The sequence below is a fragment of the Lates calcarifer genome, linkage group LG2 (assembly GCF_001640805.2).
Source record: "Lates calcarifer isolate ASB-BC8 linkage group LG2, TLL_Latcal_v3, whole genome shotgun sequence".
Lineage (NCBI taxonomy): Eukaryota > Metazoa > Chordata > Actinopteri > Centropomidae > Lates > Lates calcarifer.
In genome coordinates this window covers 364251-381921 of record NC_066834.1, presented here as the reverse complement: position 1 = coordinate 381921, position 17671 = coordinate 364251, and the positions used below count along the sequence as shown (strand labels likewise).

General features: G+C 40.1%; 1 long non-coding RNA gene across 1 annotated transcript; it reads right to left on the bottom strand.

The window, feature by feature from the left end:
• Nucleotides 1-3597: 3597 nt before the first annotated feature.
• LOC108887722 (uncharacterized) lies at nucleotides 3598-17143 on the bottom strand. Its single transcript, XR_001961683.2, has 3 exons — nucleotides 16831-17143; nucleotides 14097-14189; nucleotides 3598-3740 (listed from the first exon to the last, which is right to left on the bottom strand). It is a non-coding gene; the product is annotated as an uncharacterized LOC108887722 (long non-coding RNA).
• Between the last annotated feature and the right edge of the window lie 528 nt (nucleotides 17144-17671).

Genomic DNA, 17671 nt, shown 5'->3' with positions numbered 1-17671 from the left:
TGCCTGAAGCAACTTTACAAAGGACAAAGCATCCAGGCTTTCTAATTAAATTCTGTGGCAGACACCTGGCCTTTCACCTCCTCCTCCATTTCCCTGTGCTCCCAAGTGGCAGTCACGAAGAGGGGCGTCTCACTAGCTTCATACTCCCCTTTCTCGCTCGGGCTGCAAGACTTGCCCGTCTTATTCATGGACAAACGCTCCCAACAGATCTAATCAGCGGCGGTGGACTGGGGTCGCAGAGTAGATAAGATATCACAGTTACTATTTACCACACATCCCAGTTTCCCACAGGATTATCCCAACACAATACATCTGACTCAAAACTCAGCAGCCAGCGACAATTCAAACTAAGCAGACAGAGCCGTTTTGAACTTTTCAGAGGACCTTACTCATGTTACCACAGAGTTTCTCTGTGCAGCTGATCAGAGATCAGCAGGGAGTAAACCAGAGTTCTGACTGGATAATTGTGTCAGCTCTTGTCCTAAGTGTGGGTGTCATAGAGGTTTACGTAGGGCCCCTCACATCTGAAACCTGAGATTGACACACACCTCGTACTTTTGGCACAGGACTGAAGAGGGCTGAGGCGCCGTGCTCGGCGATTAAAGGGAACACACAGTACAGGATAAGTGAGGTTTCACAACCTTGCTCCCGGAGGGATCTTTTAGAAGTACAAGACAGTGAGTAGGAACAAACGTCAAAGGGAAGCTCCCTGGTAATGGTACGGAAGTTAATAAAATGAAGGCAGGTAATGGAAATTGGTTTTAAACCACTGGCCACATTCCTCCTGAGATAGAGATGGCTTGGGCTAATGAACCCTGACAGCCTATTCCACAGCAGTTCCACACTTACAGCGCATTCACCTCCAACACCGTCTCCTCCCACCACCAGGACAAGCCAAGGTAGAGAGGAGAAAGTTACAACTTCACACCGATTAACTACTCCCTGTTATCTAGTTATTTAACACCCAATCACACCTGAAAGTGTGCAGTGGCAGCGTGGTCCCCTTTCATTCTGCACAGTTAAGTTTCGCTCGACCCAAATGACGAGCTTTATTTAAGATTAAACACAAAACTACACGGCAAGTGCCAAAATCTCAGCAACCAACAGTTTGTAAATGCCAATATCACCACACACCACCGAACCTGCAGAGCAGACATTCTTAAACTACGCAGCCGTTCTGTATCAGACCATACTCTGAGTAAGGTATGAAGTTCAGTATCAGCAGATAACTGACAAAAAAAAAAAAAGAATTCATCTTTCAGAGTGTATATCATAGTCATTTTACTAGTTTAAAATTTCCACTCAGTACTCATTAGTGATTAGTTCAGACCTTAGGTGATCTATTTACTGCCGACTATTTTTAGACAATTAACACTTAAGGCTTACCTAATTTTTTAATGAACATTCTTAGGGTTAATTGCATTGGTGCTATTTCGTGATAGAATAAGGGCAACCATGTCAAGGAGGAGGAAAAAGACTCTCAAATCCTGAGGAGAATCTGAAGTTGTACAGTGATATTGGAAATTGTGGTGGGGGAATGGGATTGAGGATTACCCAACAAATCTGTTCCCCATGCCAATCTGACACAGCAGGACGATATCATTTATCTGTGCCGTCCAAAACCAATACAAATCACTGTTGTAAAAGAAGCCTGTTTTATAATATCTAAAACGTTCTGATGTAGAAAACTCTTTTCTTTCCAAAGTTCATTGTAATGTTATAAGTTTTGGTCAAAGCAGAGCCGTAAGTGCTACAGCATGTTTAACAGGAAGCTGGATGGATCATAAAAGTCTAACGCCTGTATCAATGACAGAGGTCATGTTGACTCTATTTTTAAGAAAATGATCACAAGAGCAGAAATGCTTGTGCCACATTAAAACATATTAGCGATGCTTTGTAGTTTGTACAAAAGAAGACAGAGCTTGACTGAATATGAAACGTTAAGGACAGGACCGAAGACAGGGTGCAGTTCATCCACATCACAAGAGAGAGGGCGATGCTTGAGCAGCCGCTGAAAAGACTCAGCCCGCTAACACTCCCCAGCTTCCCTCCTGCAGTGGACTAGAGCTAACCCTGTTTCTTCCTTTTTCTGTTTCTGTTCCAAGTCAATGTGGAACTAATGTGTTATTTCCCCCCAAAGATAATGTCGGAGGTGTTCGGCTCACACAACCCATCTTCATTCAGACACCTGATGGAAGAGAAGAGTATGTGGGGCAGGAACTACGAAAGAACGTTTCGCAATTTTTTAAAATGTTGTTTGAAGTCTGAAGTTTTGTTATTAGTAACTACGGTATGTTGTATGTATACTACAAAAAATACTGAAAATTACATGGTAAGCATCATTACTTTTCAACTATTTTTAAAATGTATATGTTCTTCAAAGTAAACTAGAACTGTACTTCCAGTAATTTAAAATAAGACTGAAAACAGAAACTATCTAACTACCTATTATTTTTACTTGTCACTAAAAGGTATACCTTAACACCTCTACACACCTCGTCATAAAAAGAACTTCATCAGTTAATTTATCTCCAGTCCTCAGGGTTTCTAATGTCTCCATCTGTGGTTCAGACAGTGACTGTCTTTGTTTTAGTCGACAGAGAGAAGAAAAGATCAACATTTTTGAGACAGACACAGTCAATTGCTTTAGGTACAAACAGTCTTTCACAGGACGTAATGCATGCTCTTTCATGATTCTCTTGGTGATAAGACATAATCTAAGATTGCATACGCTGATGAAGGTCCTCCTGCACACCCTAGTGGAAACACAAGGGGAATGTTTGAAGTGAAGACATTTGGGATACACCGGTCCCCTGTTACTCACAGCATCAGAGACAGAGAGAAATATAATCTGGTCCCAACTCCCCTGAACATTCATAAATAAAATATCAAGTGAGTGAGACCCTAAGACAATCCCCATCATGCCACAGTTTGCAGGAGAAGTAAGCACGGCTGGCCATGAGGAGGGCAGCCAGGGGAGAGTTTGGATCCCAGAGGTGTTAGATAGTTATACTTAATGAATTGGAAGCAGGAGCAGTTTTGCTGGGTCCCTGTGCCCCAGGTTGGCCCCGACTCGACCAGAGCCAGCCTTCAGAGAAAGGTGCTCTGTCTAATCTGGCCTCATTTTATGCCTCTTTAACCATGACCAATGTATTTAAATGGCGGTTTCTTTGACAGATGCTCAGTTCAAATTATTCCTAACTGGAAATTTGTTGGAGTGATATTAAATATCCTTCAGGCCAGGCTGCCTAAAGAGAACATAGAAACATCAAAAGGCCAAACACTTCAAAAACTAAAACTAATGATCCTAGCCCACCTCCAGGGAGAAGGAGGGCTTCAACTTTGTCCAACATGCCCCTGGCCACAAAAAACATCACTCCTTTAAATGGAGATTTGACCATTCGCCCAACCCTACTAGCACTGCATTTAAAAGTGATTTAACATGAGATACATAATGCATATCTCTCTATCACCAAACACACAGGGGAGCAGTTGCGCTGAATATGTACCATCTTATCTGACACATCTTGTCCCAGCTTTGCAAAATAAAATCTACAATATAACCCTACAAAATGAGACACTACAGAGTCTCCTCCCTTTCATCTCTACTGTAGTATGCAGAATTTTTTTTGACAACTTCTTCAGAGAATTTTAAGAAGTTGTTTTCTGGGTCTGCAGTAGGGTACTCACCACTGAAGGAGCTTCACCACCACCATGAGGCCACTGCATGAGAAGCAAATCTGACAAGGGGAGGCAGAGAGAGAGAGAGAGACAAGTACACAGTCAGAAAAAGAGAGAAATAATGAGAGCAGGGAAACAGCTGGGAACATTCATCTTAAACCCTGATGGGAGCTGACGGCAACAATTTAGTAATAATAAGCTACCCAACCTGCAGTCGTGAGCAGGGTGACTGAAAAGATGCACCTGGTCAGACGGGGCAGAGGTGGTGAGGGGTTAGAGACGTGAAGGGGGTGAGAAGCAGGGAGGGTAGAGTTGACACACTGCCCTGATTTCTAAATGCAGGAGTGGACACATACACTAATATGAATTGAAGGACAGAAGTCTAAAAACCTAAGAAACCTAAAAAGTCTTAGATCACAAACCATACACTGTATTTTTCACCTACATCAACACTGTAATCCAGAGTAAAAAGTTTCAATGATTTTAATATTAAATATTAAAACAACAAATGACAATACAATAACAAAATATAATTTAATTAGTAAATGGTTCCAGGCATGGAATGGTTTTCCACAGTTTTTCTCAATTCTTCTGTCTACACTCAGAATAAAAAACACCACACTCCACTAATACGAAAAGATGATTTTCTTTGATTGTTTCCAAGAATATGTCTCGTAGTAAGGAAAGAAAACTGAGGCACTGCTGTAAAGAATAACTTATGCACATTACTGACCTTTTGAAATATTAACAGTGAAATGAATGGGCACTGTATGCTAGGCTGAATGTTTTTTTTCTAATGAAGTGCTTTCTTTTCTAGTAAAAAGCCATATTTTCTTTCTACAGGCTGTGGGGCTAAACAAAAAACAAATGTTAAACTTCATTTCTGTGAAGTTGTGCCTGGCTTTGAAAAACAAAACCTATACTCTCCAGCCTAAAATCACCCACTGCTCCATGAGTCAGAACGAATACCTACACAGATTAGTGAAAATAATTTATGACACTACTATTTTAAACACTACTGACATGTTTTTGTTGCAACAGCCAAAGAGCCAAGAGAGGCGGAGAGGCTGACAGTAAAATTTCAGGCAGCTACTTCGAATAAACAGAGTCGGGTTGTTTCAGTGGAAGTTGGTGAAGGAAGAACCACACTCAGGCTGCCCAGCCAGTGTGCTAATATTTAGTTAAGGGATGCCACACAGAGACAGACTTAACATAATGCATTCCACGGGCTAACTCCCAGCCATTTTTTTTTTCTTACCAAGGCCTTTGCTGTGCTACTTTTAAATGCCACAAATATAAATACATGAGAATATGTCTCATTTTAAGACATTTGAGGCAGAGGAGGGAAAAAATGAATTTCTTCCACAAAAGCAAAGTAAAGCTGGAAAGTTCTGACACTTTTCACCACAAAATCATAAAGTGAATCTGCCAAATAACTCTTCTATGTTTCAAGTTCTTTCATATTTCCAATAAAGATCCACCTAGGCCACAACAAAGAGCTTTATTATGTAATATTATAATGCTACTCTTCAGAATGTATCTGACTGTAATTTCCACAGTCCATATTACATAGTGTTTTTGTTGTTTGTTTGTTGGTTTACTTCACACGGCAGAAAAAATCTACCAAGTGCTGCCATTCACTGGAAACTTTGCGAGCATCAGCTGGGGGCAACACAAAGAGGCACAAGTGAGCATCAGGTTCCTTCTGCCAATCATCTATAATTCAAGTCTTTTCAGCAATTTAAAGTAGAACCAGTTGGCACCCAAAGTATTTCAGGGCTCTGCCTGAAACAATCTGAGCTCTCAGGGGTCCGTGATTCTCTAAGAGTTTGGTTACATCCAGCCATTTAAAGTCAATCAATTCAGCAGCCAATGGTACTGTGTTGCAAACTCCTGGCCAATTTTAAGGAATCGGACTTGATATGTGTACTGTAGCAAACAACAGTAGCAGGCCATAGATATGTGCCAAAACTAAGGTCAGTTTCCCCTGAAGGAAATCCATTAAAAAAAAATCTTAGCTATGGCTGGCTGGATGTAAACCTGTAAGTATTAACCCGGAACAGCTGTCCTCTAGCCCTCGGGAGCTCCAGGGTCCACCATCAGAAGAATAAGTCCACAGTCCTGTTAGCCACATGCCGCATGTATTTAATTTTCAACATCTGCGGGCTTCATGCTTCTATGCTTTCCATTCCCACTGCACATTCTTCACAAATTCAGTAGCTTCCTTCTTCTGCATTTGTAAATGTTGTTGATTGTGGAAGCCATCCATGTTTACTTTGAATCCCTGGCCATTCCTGGGCCAGCTCTAATTACCTGCAGCTGTTCACTTTGCTGCTTTCATTGGCTATATTCTTTAAACATGGGGTTAGTATTTTCATTGTCAATTACAGATCTCTAACACACCAAATAAAAAAAAAACTGATTGTTTCAAGCACTAAAAAAAGACGCAACACAGTTCTAATCACAGTGCGATTATATCATCTTGTGGCACACGTCCATAAATGGAAAAATACTGGGTGAAATAAACGGTTTTTGCACCCAGCTGCAGACACTTGGTTGACCTCTTGCTCAGCCAGAAATCAGCATAATGACTGAGTGAACCAACACACTGTCAGTTTCAATATGCTGCACATACACTACACGTGTCCTCACCAGCATCACTATTCTGAATTGAATAGGGTTGTGCCAGAATAATCGATTAGTCGATTAATCAAGGGGTTAAACATAGTCGACATCTATTTTTAAGAGTCAACTAATTTTTAATCAGGCAGAGGTGGTAGAACATTTATGTTTTACTTCACAGGGACGTGGAACTAATGTTTATGGCGCTGTTTCTGCCGAGCATCTCTGCTGCATCTCTGCTGCATCTCGCTCTGTAAGCAACAGGACAGGAACAGACATCAGCAATAAAAAGAAGCCAATTATGGCATTATGGGGGGGGGGGGGGGGGGCAATGGTCTTATTAGTAGGAGGAGTTATTGTTTTAGTAGTTTCACATTCAAAATCAGTTTAATAAGGGCCTGCAGGCTGATAACTTAGAGGCCGCTAACGTTAACTCACGTTGTTTCTAGATTCTCCGCTTGTTTTTAGGAGAGGATTCCTTCAGTGTTCATCGTTCAGGAGGTTTTTACTGGAAGCTGAATTATCCACTGAGGCCTCATTGAATAAAACAGTTTCATATTTAAAAATGTTTCTCTGCAACACAGACACAGGACGTTGTGAGCGGCTGTTTGCTCAGTTTGTTTCTCTGATTACTGAAGAGCCAGACGTCTGATGACAAAAATCCTGGTTTAAATTAAGATTATATAAAGTGACGGTGACATGACCCATTAAGAAAAGCAGGTGTAAATGTTTTAATGTCCGGCCATCCGGCCAACAGCCGGCGCTTACAGAAAACACTGTGGATTTATAGTTCCAAAATGCTCATGTGACAGCAAACGACAGGAACAAATAACAAATAGCTTTGGTGACTTAAGTGATTTCAGACAATATGCAGCTACAGCTCTGAAAAAAAATCTGATGGAAGCCAAGAAAGTAGCAATAACAGCCGCTGCATGGACAGCTCTCATGTTGGATTTTTTGGTCACTGTCACGGTTTCATCGACAGTGACTGGAAGAGTTCAGGTTCTGGAGGTAAAGGTAGTGCAAAAAACATGACTCTACATGACTCTACATGACAACTGGAGGGCACATGTTAATTATGACATCATGACTAATTGACTAATGACTTAAACTGGCTTGATTGATCAACTTCTAAAAGTAATTAAAATGTCGATCCTAGTATAGAACATTCTACCCTGGAGACATCATCTGTACCAAAACTTCTGTATTTTACTTTGTCGGGCTCTTGAAAATCATTTTTATTTATCCTCTCATGCCTCTAATGTCTGACTGCAAAGAGGGAAGAGAGAGGTAAAAGAAAGGGAGGGAGAGAGAAACCTCTTGAGGAGCAGTCAGCTGCTCTTTGCCTAAGGACCTTGTCTGCTCTCACCTGCTCTGTTTGGCGGCAGTGTAACAGCAAATTTTACACCGTCTGGGACACAAATTGGCATTCTGAACTGTGGTTATTCCTCCAGTATAATCTAATTAAAAGACACTGCCAGTGGGGTAGAAATCAGAGCATTATAAAGTTTGATAGACAGACAGACATAAAAGTGTTTGCAGTTTCACAACATACTGGGCACAAGTGTAAAACTTCAGAGCCTTGGCTGGAAGAGGTTTGGACTAACTGAATTAGCCCAACTACACGCTCTGCAGTGACTATAAGCGCAATATTAGCTGCTGAAATATGATTTTACCGTATTTCAGCTTTGAAGTCCAGCCAAAGATTTTGTGAGTGACATTAAATAACATGCCATGCAAGGATGGGTGAACTGGGTGCAGTGTGTGCACCAAAGGTGTTTTTATTTTCTTTAAAAGCATGGGTAAGTATAGGGTTTCCTGGTCACATTCCAGTTTTGACATTTTTAAGTACTGAAAACCAGTAACGAAATACACAACATGACAACTTTATACTGACAGAAAAAGCTGTAAAAACATACAGGGTAAGGTTGAGAGATTGCAGATGCTACAGTGTTTCTCAAACAATTTACATCCATTTTAGATGCAGTCTTGTCAAAATAGATTCTTCTAGATTTCTTAGCCCTGTATTTCTGTTCATAGGTCCTAGAGTCTAGCCAAGCATGCAGGGGTGCACAAGCTGGATCTCACAAAACGACAATTATTCACAACATTTGGATAGTTTCTAAGATGATGTTAGACTGTGGAAGGAAGTAGATCACCTATTAAAACACAGAAACATGGCCAAACTCCACAGAGATAAAGCTGGAGCTCACATGTCAGGGAACTGCATTTGATGACTCTAAATGGTTTTGAAAAGAATTATCAACCCAACATCATCTATCTAAGAAAAGAAGTGGTTTCAGCTAGACCTATGTCCTGCCTTGCCACAGACACAAAGTGTGCGGAGATAATGTACATGTAGTTTGACATAACAGGGTTGAGACATGCTCTCTTGTCTCTGGCCATGGAAGATATCAGTGAATGCTGTTCTATGACAAAGACCACCACACACTAATACTAACAACTGATCTCAATAAGAGCAGGTTTTAGTGCCTTAGAACAACTTCTCTACAGTAAAAATTCAGCCTGCAGAAAAGGCAGCAAACACAGACCATGATCAAAATCTGAATCAAGCAGAACTGAAAATACTGTCTGTTAGAATAAATCATCTGAAGTGTTTATATAACAGCCATCATTGTTCTCCTTACCTTCTCACAAACCTTCAGAGAATGAGTGAGTAACGACTTCTTTGGAAGATATAAATATGTCAGATACATTTTTTATCCCTGCAGGTTGCTGACCATTGTAAACTACTATAACTCAAATCAATATAACCACTCCTATGAGACCCCTTGCCCAGTACCCCTCAGTTTGGAAAAAAAAAAAATCCAAAAACATTTGTTTAACCACCTGACACAACGTTCCTGGTCACATGGGAGACTGATCACCGGTGTGAAGGGTGGAGAACAATCTCAAGCATCATTAAAGCTACCAAACTTTCCAACTAATCTGCCCATGCAGTTACATTACCAAAACTCATTAAGCAAAGTGACAGCCAGACGCAGGAGTACTCAAAGTACAATATAAACCACTCTAAGGACAGTTGTAGGGGATGCAATTTATTTCCCTTAAATTCCTAAATTAGTTGAATCTCTGAGAATTAAAAACAGTGAGAGTAAAATACCCAGCACTCCAAATGAGACATCATACTAAATCAATAGCCCACGGCACAATGCTGGACCTTTTAAAAGACTATAAAAAAATCATAGGACTCTCCCAAATGCCAAGGACAGCTGTGTGAAATGTTCAAGGCCATAGTAAAACAAGGGAAGAGGACCAAAGACATTTTCTATAGTGGGTAAAACACAAAACAGTGTAGTGAGGGAGATTCCTCACAGAGTAGCATAAATAAATCCTCGACTTCTTGGGAAGCATGAGACAGAAACTGTCAACATAAAGAGGAAATACTGGTCTCATATTTGCCATAGGAGACAAATGTGACCTGTGTGATTACTGCTCCAATTATCTGCGACCAGGCTGAAGGGGCGGCTGTTTAATTTCAATGCTGACCTCGCAGGATAATCAAATCTGACCTATATTTACTGAGCTGCACAATATTCCCTTAACCCTAAGGACTGTGAAGATTAAGTCTTCCCACACTGTTGAAGTGTAAGGCATTATCAAAAAGAAGCAGCACCAAAAATAAAGTCTCATGATGTGAGAGAAAGTTCTGAAAGATACTTTCACTGGATCTATCTAAACATGTCTCTCAAGACAAGAATGCACCTTGTATAATACCATGTGTAGTCAGTATTCTGATATCAATGAATCTGACTAAGTTAATGAATTAGATACTGCATGTTCTCTATGGTCCATTTCTAGGAACTGTAGACTGGACATGGAGTGAAGTAGTGCCCACTAGCATCTCGTCCCAGGAGATTCCTTAGAGATATTTATTTCCAGAGAAACCACCTTCATGTATAATTTGATGGTATAATAACAATGCCTTGAGCCAAAGCAGAGTGCACCACTCTGAGTGGAGTCAGATAAAATCTGATTTTTCTTGTGCTATCTGTACAGTACTGATGGATATGTAAGTTCAGGTTAGATAATGTATGTCTTTTTGTGTGGTATACACACAATTACCAAGAGCAGGTTGGCATTTTAAATCAGTCACTTATTTAATCTCGGCCATTTTAACTCTGTCAAAATCTCTTAGAAACTGGAGTCTAACTTTTGCCCAAAAAAAAAAAAAACATTGTGGACAAGATTCCTTCTCCTCCAAATGGTTTAGAGTCCATATTTCCTGAAGTCCTTTACCCCTGTCACCGGTCATTTCAGTCAAATGTTCCAGACAGACAATCATAGTCCAGGAACTACAGGACTTTGAGGGATTCAGAACAGCTGTGTTAAAACACTGCAGGGAGCTGCGAGGACAGAAACAAGGTATGGTTAAGACAATGAAACACGATCCAGGAAGTCCAGTTGGAGGTAATTAGATTTATGAGTCTGAAGGTTTATCAGACACCAGAACTCAGCACAACCATTTATAATACTCAGAGTGCAACTCTGGGAAGTTATCACCATAGAAACTATTTTATCTTTCGTCACAACACTGGTGAGCTAAACAACAGAAGGACACCATTAACAGGCAACACAGCACCTTGCCAGATGATGTAGCATTGGCGTTGCAGCATATGTTGAGCTGGGGTCAACTTTTCTCATTGACACCCACACTGTAACAACTGACTGGCTCCATTCAAATGAATGAGACGGCTGCGTTTTTCCATCTTATTCCTGCTGATATAACAATCAACACCAACATGTCACTTAGAGCCAAACCAGTAAAAGACAGCGATGGTTGATAAACCATAGGTACATGGGACAATAAACCCCCAAGTCATAGATCCAATGTCAAAGTAGTCTGTCATTTAATCAGTTTTTGGCTAAAATGACCAAATGTTCTGATTCTAACAGCCAATATTCAACTAGAATATGGACAGAAAACTCCAGTATCATGTTTGATGTGTTCAGAGGAATGATGAAAGGAGCCTTTCATGAGAAATGACAGAATAGGTGAGAGTACAGAAAGTAACAAATACCATTTAATGGAGCCTTAAGAGTAAAAGTACAATTCAAAAGATGACACTGACACCACAAGAATGAACTGTCAGACAGGTTAGTCTCCTCAGAGACATGACAACATAAAAAGATACTACTGTAATTTCCGGACTATTGAGCACACCTGAATATAAGCCGCACCCACTAAATTTAAAAAGAAAAAAAAATGTACATATATAGGCCGCACTTGTCTATAAGCCACAGGTGTCTACGTTGTAACATGAGATATTTACACGTTCACACTGCCGTCTCCAACATCTCACCATTGATTCATTGATGCCAAGAAAAAAAAAAGTAGCGGCTTATAGTCCGGAAATTACGGTACCTTTAGGAGTAGGAAAGACCCTGCTCTTAACTGTACTAAGATATGATTCTAAAAGTGGAGTACTGTACTGTTGGTTTGACTCAGCAGTGAAGAATGACAATGTAATTTGCATTCTCAGACCAAGCTTAACCAAATGTGACCAGGTTTCCTTTCTCTGGCAAAGTAACAACAATAAGAACATTTAATTTCAGTGCACAATGTGCATGAATCTAAATGTGAAAAAACTGAATGCAACTGTGTCTTCATTTACTATCTGTCAATATCTTGCTGGCATTGTATCCCTTTCTTCTTTTCATAATTCCACATGGTAAATTTCCTGAGACCCTAATGAGAAAGAATGAAAGAAAAGCAGAGCATGAAAATGGCTACTGGGTCTCCTCTTATTCCCATTCTCCTCAGTCTATGCTGGTGGAGGGTTTTTTATTAATTTTATTTAATTATCCCACAAAGCTCTTCTTTTTTTTTTTTTTTACACTAGGCCATCTCTGCCTGTGTCCTACTCCCACTGTGTGAGCTTTGTAATTTAATAAAGCTTCATTTAAGAGAGAAGTTGATTAAAAAATTAAGCTCCAGTGATCACCACAGCCTCAGCCCTCCCCATTTTATGAAAAGATCCAATATTTCATATTATGAACATGTCTGGGCAGAAATTATCACCGCAGGACAAGTTAATGCTTTCCATACAATCATATGACAATGATGGCAAACCCCACTACAGAGAATGTCCCACTAAAACGTGGAAAATGACAGGAGTTGAAACTATTTCACTCTTTTGCTGTAGGTTAGACCCCCCCCCCCTCACCGCCCTGCTGTCTGTCTATCATCCACGTGTTAATTTTTTCATTCATAATTCAGATTTTCCTACTTCTTCTGACAGCAGGTGACTGCCAAAACTTGTCTTACACAGCTGTGAAGGAGATTTCTTATATTTCTCTCTCTTTAGAGTGAATGACGACACATTGCTGCAACACTGAGGAGAAATTCCAGCCTACTGCCCTCTGCTTGGTTTCACTGTAGAAAATTGCACCAACAGCCTAATTACTTATACTCATGCAGACTCTTTGAAATACAATCTCCCTAAGTTATCCCATCTGTGCAGCACAGTGTACACATGCACACAAACTCACTGATATAGAAAATGTTCAAGCTGTCAATTCCTATTGTAAAAAAATAAAAATCAAAAAATAATGATAAATGCACAGTCTACACTGCAGCTTAAAGTTAAATAGCTTCTCACTGCTGGAGAAACATAATCCACACAATTAATGCTTGAAAATTATAGCCTGGATCTAGTGGCAGTTTTGAACCATAAGTTATTGATTTGGAAATGAAAACCTGTACTCTTCAAGGTTAAATTCAGTCCACCCTCATTACTGCTCTGTCCTTGAGAGGCCCGCACCAGGGCTGCTGCAAGGAGTAGAGAGGACTGCTTTAATGAAGGTGAATTTAATGGGATTTAATGTAGCTGGGGGCAATGGAGCAGCAGAGATATGGTTTTAACAAAGAGCAAGGGACCAAGGGTACAGCCAAGAGAGCAGCCATTTTCCTTTTCTTTTTATTTATTTCACATTTGGCCGAGCAGAGTAAAAGCACACCACATTTTCGTCTGACTCAGCCCCAAGAGTCAGTGGTTACACTTCTGTAGTCAGGACAATACAGGCTTCTATAGCTTTCCATCTTAGCATTCACACAAATACTGTATAACATGGCAACATTTTAACAGATTGGAATAATCACATGTTGAATTACAGTGTTTAATGGGGCTACTTTTGAGTTTTAGATTCTCAATCAATTTTTTTTCTCAGATGGCAAATATTTCATCCTCATTATTGCATTCAGAATTAAAACACTTGCGGTGGAGTGTTTTAATCCTGCAACACAAAAACACTATTGACTGAAGATAATGTGATGATGCAGGCAGTATTCCCCATTCACAGTCATGCTTACAACATCTTTAGGAAGCCCAGCAGGCATCAGACTCAAATTTTTGATCATTCCTACACACGACTTACCAGGGTCTATTCGCTCTCTCTCCTCTTACTGAGCAAGTGTTTCTATAGACTAAGCCATTGCATCATATCATGCCTCTCCAGTTGAGCATTGTGTGGGTGCCTCAGGCTGCTTAACACAAAGCTTTAGGACAAGTAATGTTCCTACATCTTTTTATTTTCACAACCTGCTTCTATTATTAATTGTGTGGAGCCCTCACAAATGCTGAATCCCATTTGCTTCATGCGGCGTGGCCCTTCAGCTGCGAGGTCATGATCACATGGCTGTGCCTTCAGCTTTTGTAAGCTTGATGTGAACAATGTGTGCTTTCTGCAAATAACATTAAATGGCCCGCTCCTACAGTAATGCCCCATAAATATGCCAAAATCTTGAAAAGCAAAAAAAATGACTTTCATACCTGGTTGTGAAACCCTTGCACAGTCATTTCTCTTCTTTTTTTTCTCTCCCTTCTCCTCCCTCTCTGAAAATCTGCTGGAGAGCTGACAGGGTGCTAATTCACAAACAGAAAGAGAGAGAGGAAAGCAAAGATGTGATTACAAATGCCAATGCCATGACATAATTCATACAGTGTTTGCTGTTATCAGTACCAATTCTCAATAATCAGACTGGGCCAACAGCCAAACTCATTACTGATCACTGCCTTCCCTTCCTTCCTCTGATGCTGGCTGCAGTATGAAAACCAACTGCTCTTCCATTCCTTACTCTTTCTGCAGTCTCTCATCAAGACACAAGCGAGAACTTGTTTTTATCTGCTCTAGGTGAATAAAACTCTTCACCGCTTTTTAAATGCTGCAACACGCTGCTGATACAGCTCTGTAGGTGGTAGGTTTAAAAAAGAAGCTGCTCTCAAAGATCCAATAAGGAGTGCATATTTAAAGACATATACCTGGGGCACATGCACCATCTAATTAAGGCATGCTTTTCAAAAACACTAACCCTCTGCCAGGGCCAGCATGTGTGGAGATGATATTTCAGCAGAGGGCATTAGGAAATGAGGAAGGGGCAGAGGCTATCCAGCCTGCCCTTTTTTCTGTCCTCAGACATTTGAGAGCATTTGAGGAAGAAGCTATGAGAGGCCTGAATGACAGAGGTACTAACCCTGGATCAGGGCCCACTAACAATTCACAATGCATGCAGTCAAGCTAAAGAGTATTGCACCTGATAGCAGGAAAGCTATTCTCTAATCAAATGATGATATCACAGTTTGGTTTAGCAGCTCTCTGCCTGTACAATCATATTGACTCTTTTGCGTTTTGTTTCAACTTAAAACGTTTCAAAATAAATAAAACAAGTCATGCCTTCTTCCATCATAATAAATGTAATAACTCATATATGAAATACATGGAGTAGTTAAAAGCCGTACTGTTTGAGGATTTATTGGACAGTGCTGATAATGTGATTGAAAAGGATAAAACGTTTTCTGAGAAATCTTTCAACTTCCTTGAAGAGCTCCCCTGCTGACCCACAACCAAGAAACCCCTTCCAGATTTTTCTTTTTCCGAGGAATGTCATTTTTACTTGTAAGTGGACTAAGAGAACCTTGTCAGTGCCAGTTAATTTTTCAAAATTACTAAAAAGCTGCAACAGCTATAAAATAAGCCACATTGTTCACACATCTGCATTTTCCATTTAATCTTTGACTTTCATTGGTGCTGTCTGTAATCCCTCAAACATGACTAATGGGAAACATTAAGTACAGGTTTGGGAACAAGTGGTTTTAATTAAAATGCTGGTTCACAGAGGACCTTGGAAAAAGGGAGTTTTTTAATCATTCTTCACAGTGCCCGGCATGTTTTTCTTTTATTTGCAGTCGTGGACACACACAAACCTCAAAGAGAAAAAAATTACAAGCAGGAGGAAAGTGATACAGATTCACCCACAGTTCAGTATTCAAATCACATTTTCTGGACCGGCACTTTAGAAACAGCAAATACTCTAAGATACAGTTTCAAAGTGTAATTAAACCCTGACACCAACAGTTTTAAGGTTGTTGGTTTTCCTGTTTACATAATAAAAAAAGTCTTTAAAACAGATGGGTGGCATATGAGAGCGTGTTCAGAAGGCCACACAGAGATTTGCTTTATCAATTCTGACAAGGTAAGAGGCAGGAGGGGCTCCCCACTCGAGCCATTCTTGAACTTCTGTTAGCAGCAGTCTCTTCAGCCCACATCTCAACTTACTTATTCAACAGCTTAAAATCTCAGGGTCACAGTGACTCTGTGACTGTGGGCTTCAACGGGACCAAACTGTTCCACTTCCATCAAAAAAATGACAAAAGTAACTTCAGCTGACAAACATTTGAAAAGTTTATATTCATTCACATTAACTGTGTGTATTTTTGGTTTAAACATGTTAGCCAAGATTTTTTCAGTTTTACAGACGGACGGACTTAAAAACAATCTGTGGCTCAGGACCACAGAAATGTTCAACACTTTGGCAAACATACATTTTCTTGCCAAAGATAAGATGAGAGGATGGATACCACTTTCATACCTGTAAAGTAAATATGACGCTCAAGCCTACAGCTGTTTAGCTTAGCATAAATAAAACAGCTAGCCTAGTTCTGTAAGGTAACAACCTCTAAAGTTCACTAAATAACACATTACATCTAATTTGTTTCATTCACAAAAAACTGAAGTATAGAAATGACCAGTTTTATATGGGATTATGTTTCAGACATTTTAGTCTTTTTCTAGCCAAACATGCCAAACCTCTGCTGTTTCGAGCTTCTCGTGTTTTTTTTTTTTTTTGTTTTGTTTTGTTTTGTTTTGTTTTGTTTTGTTTTGTTTTGTTTTGTTTTTTGAATGGTCAGACAAAGAGGACATGTGAAGACTTCATCTTGGGTTGTGGAAAATTTGTAACAGCCATTTTTCACCACTGACAAAACAATTTATCAAGAGATTTTTGAGCCATTGCCTTTTTACTTTCTTATTAATCCTCTGTAAACTGTTTTTTAGTGATAAAAGGTGAATTAACCAACATTAAAACACAGTAACTCTGGTATGGGCTTATTGAGGTCATATGGCTAGCAACAAAGAAGCTAGGCTACAACTAGCTACGGTGCCGCTTTAACCAACATTAAAACTTTCCGTAAATCCACCACCTGATGAATGAAAGTCTGGTTCAACTACCTGTTAGCTTTAGTCCGACTTCTCTTTAGCTTCACCGTTAGCTTCCAACATGTCCGCCTGGCCTTTGGTCGGTTACCTGTCGGCGTTGAGCAGGTGCCGCCCTGTTCGCGGTCATGGCTGCCAGGTGTCGTTTCCCCGGTGTGCGGCCTTCAGTCCGCAGTAACGATGATAATATTAATTTGCTTTGACAAACAGCGTCATATCGGGGCACAGACATGTTTAACTTTCAGTGATGTTGTTGATAAACTTTTCAAACTGACGCCGGTCGTTCGACAACAACTTCACCATTTAAATTAAGCAAACGCCAACTTCTTCTTCTTCTTCTCTCAGTTTTATAGCAGATCGTAACCGAGACTTAAACAGGTGCATACCGCCACCTACTGTCCCGGAGTATGAAACAAACAGCGACAGCAGGAAGTGCCGTTTATCTATAAGCTGAAAAAAATATCATTATACATACAAGTGTTTATTAAACAATCAGAAGAAGTCATTATGAAATAATGTGGTAAACTGTGAATCTCCTGACCGTGCATCCCACTGATCATTTTTATTGCAGATGGATAAAACACTACGTTTTCCTTGTACTCACTGCACCCTTCACCAGCTTCTGTCTGTGACCTTGGATTATCAGTGCAAAACTGTAAAATGTAAAATTAATGATTATAATTAATCATTTTCATATGTGCCCACTGTAATGGACACCATGCATCAATGGTTCAATGTGTCACAGTGGACTCCTGTATCCAGGATCAGCCTTTCACTCTGGCTTGATGTTTACCTGTGTGAAAAGACGGAGAGAGATGAGGTTTATGAAAGACTCAGTACCACAGTCAGTGAGACA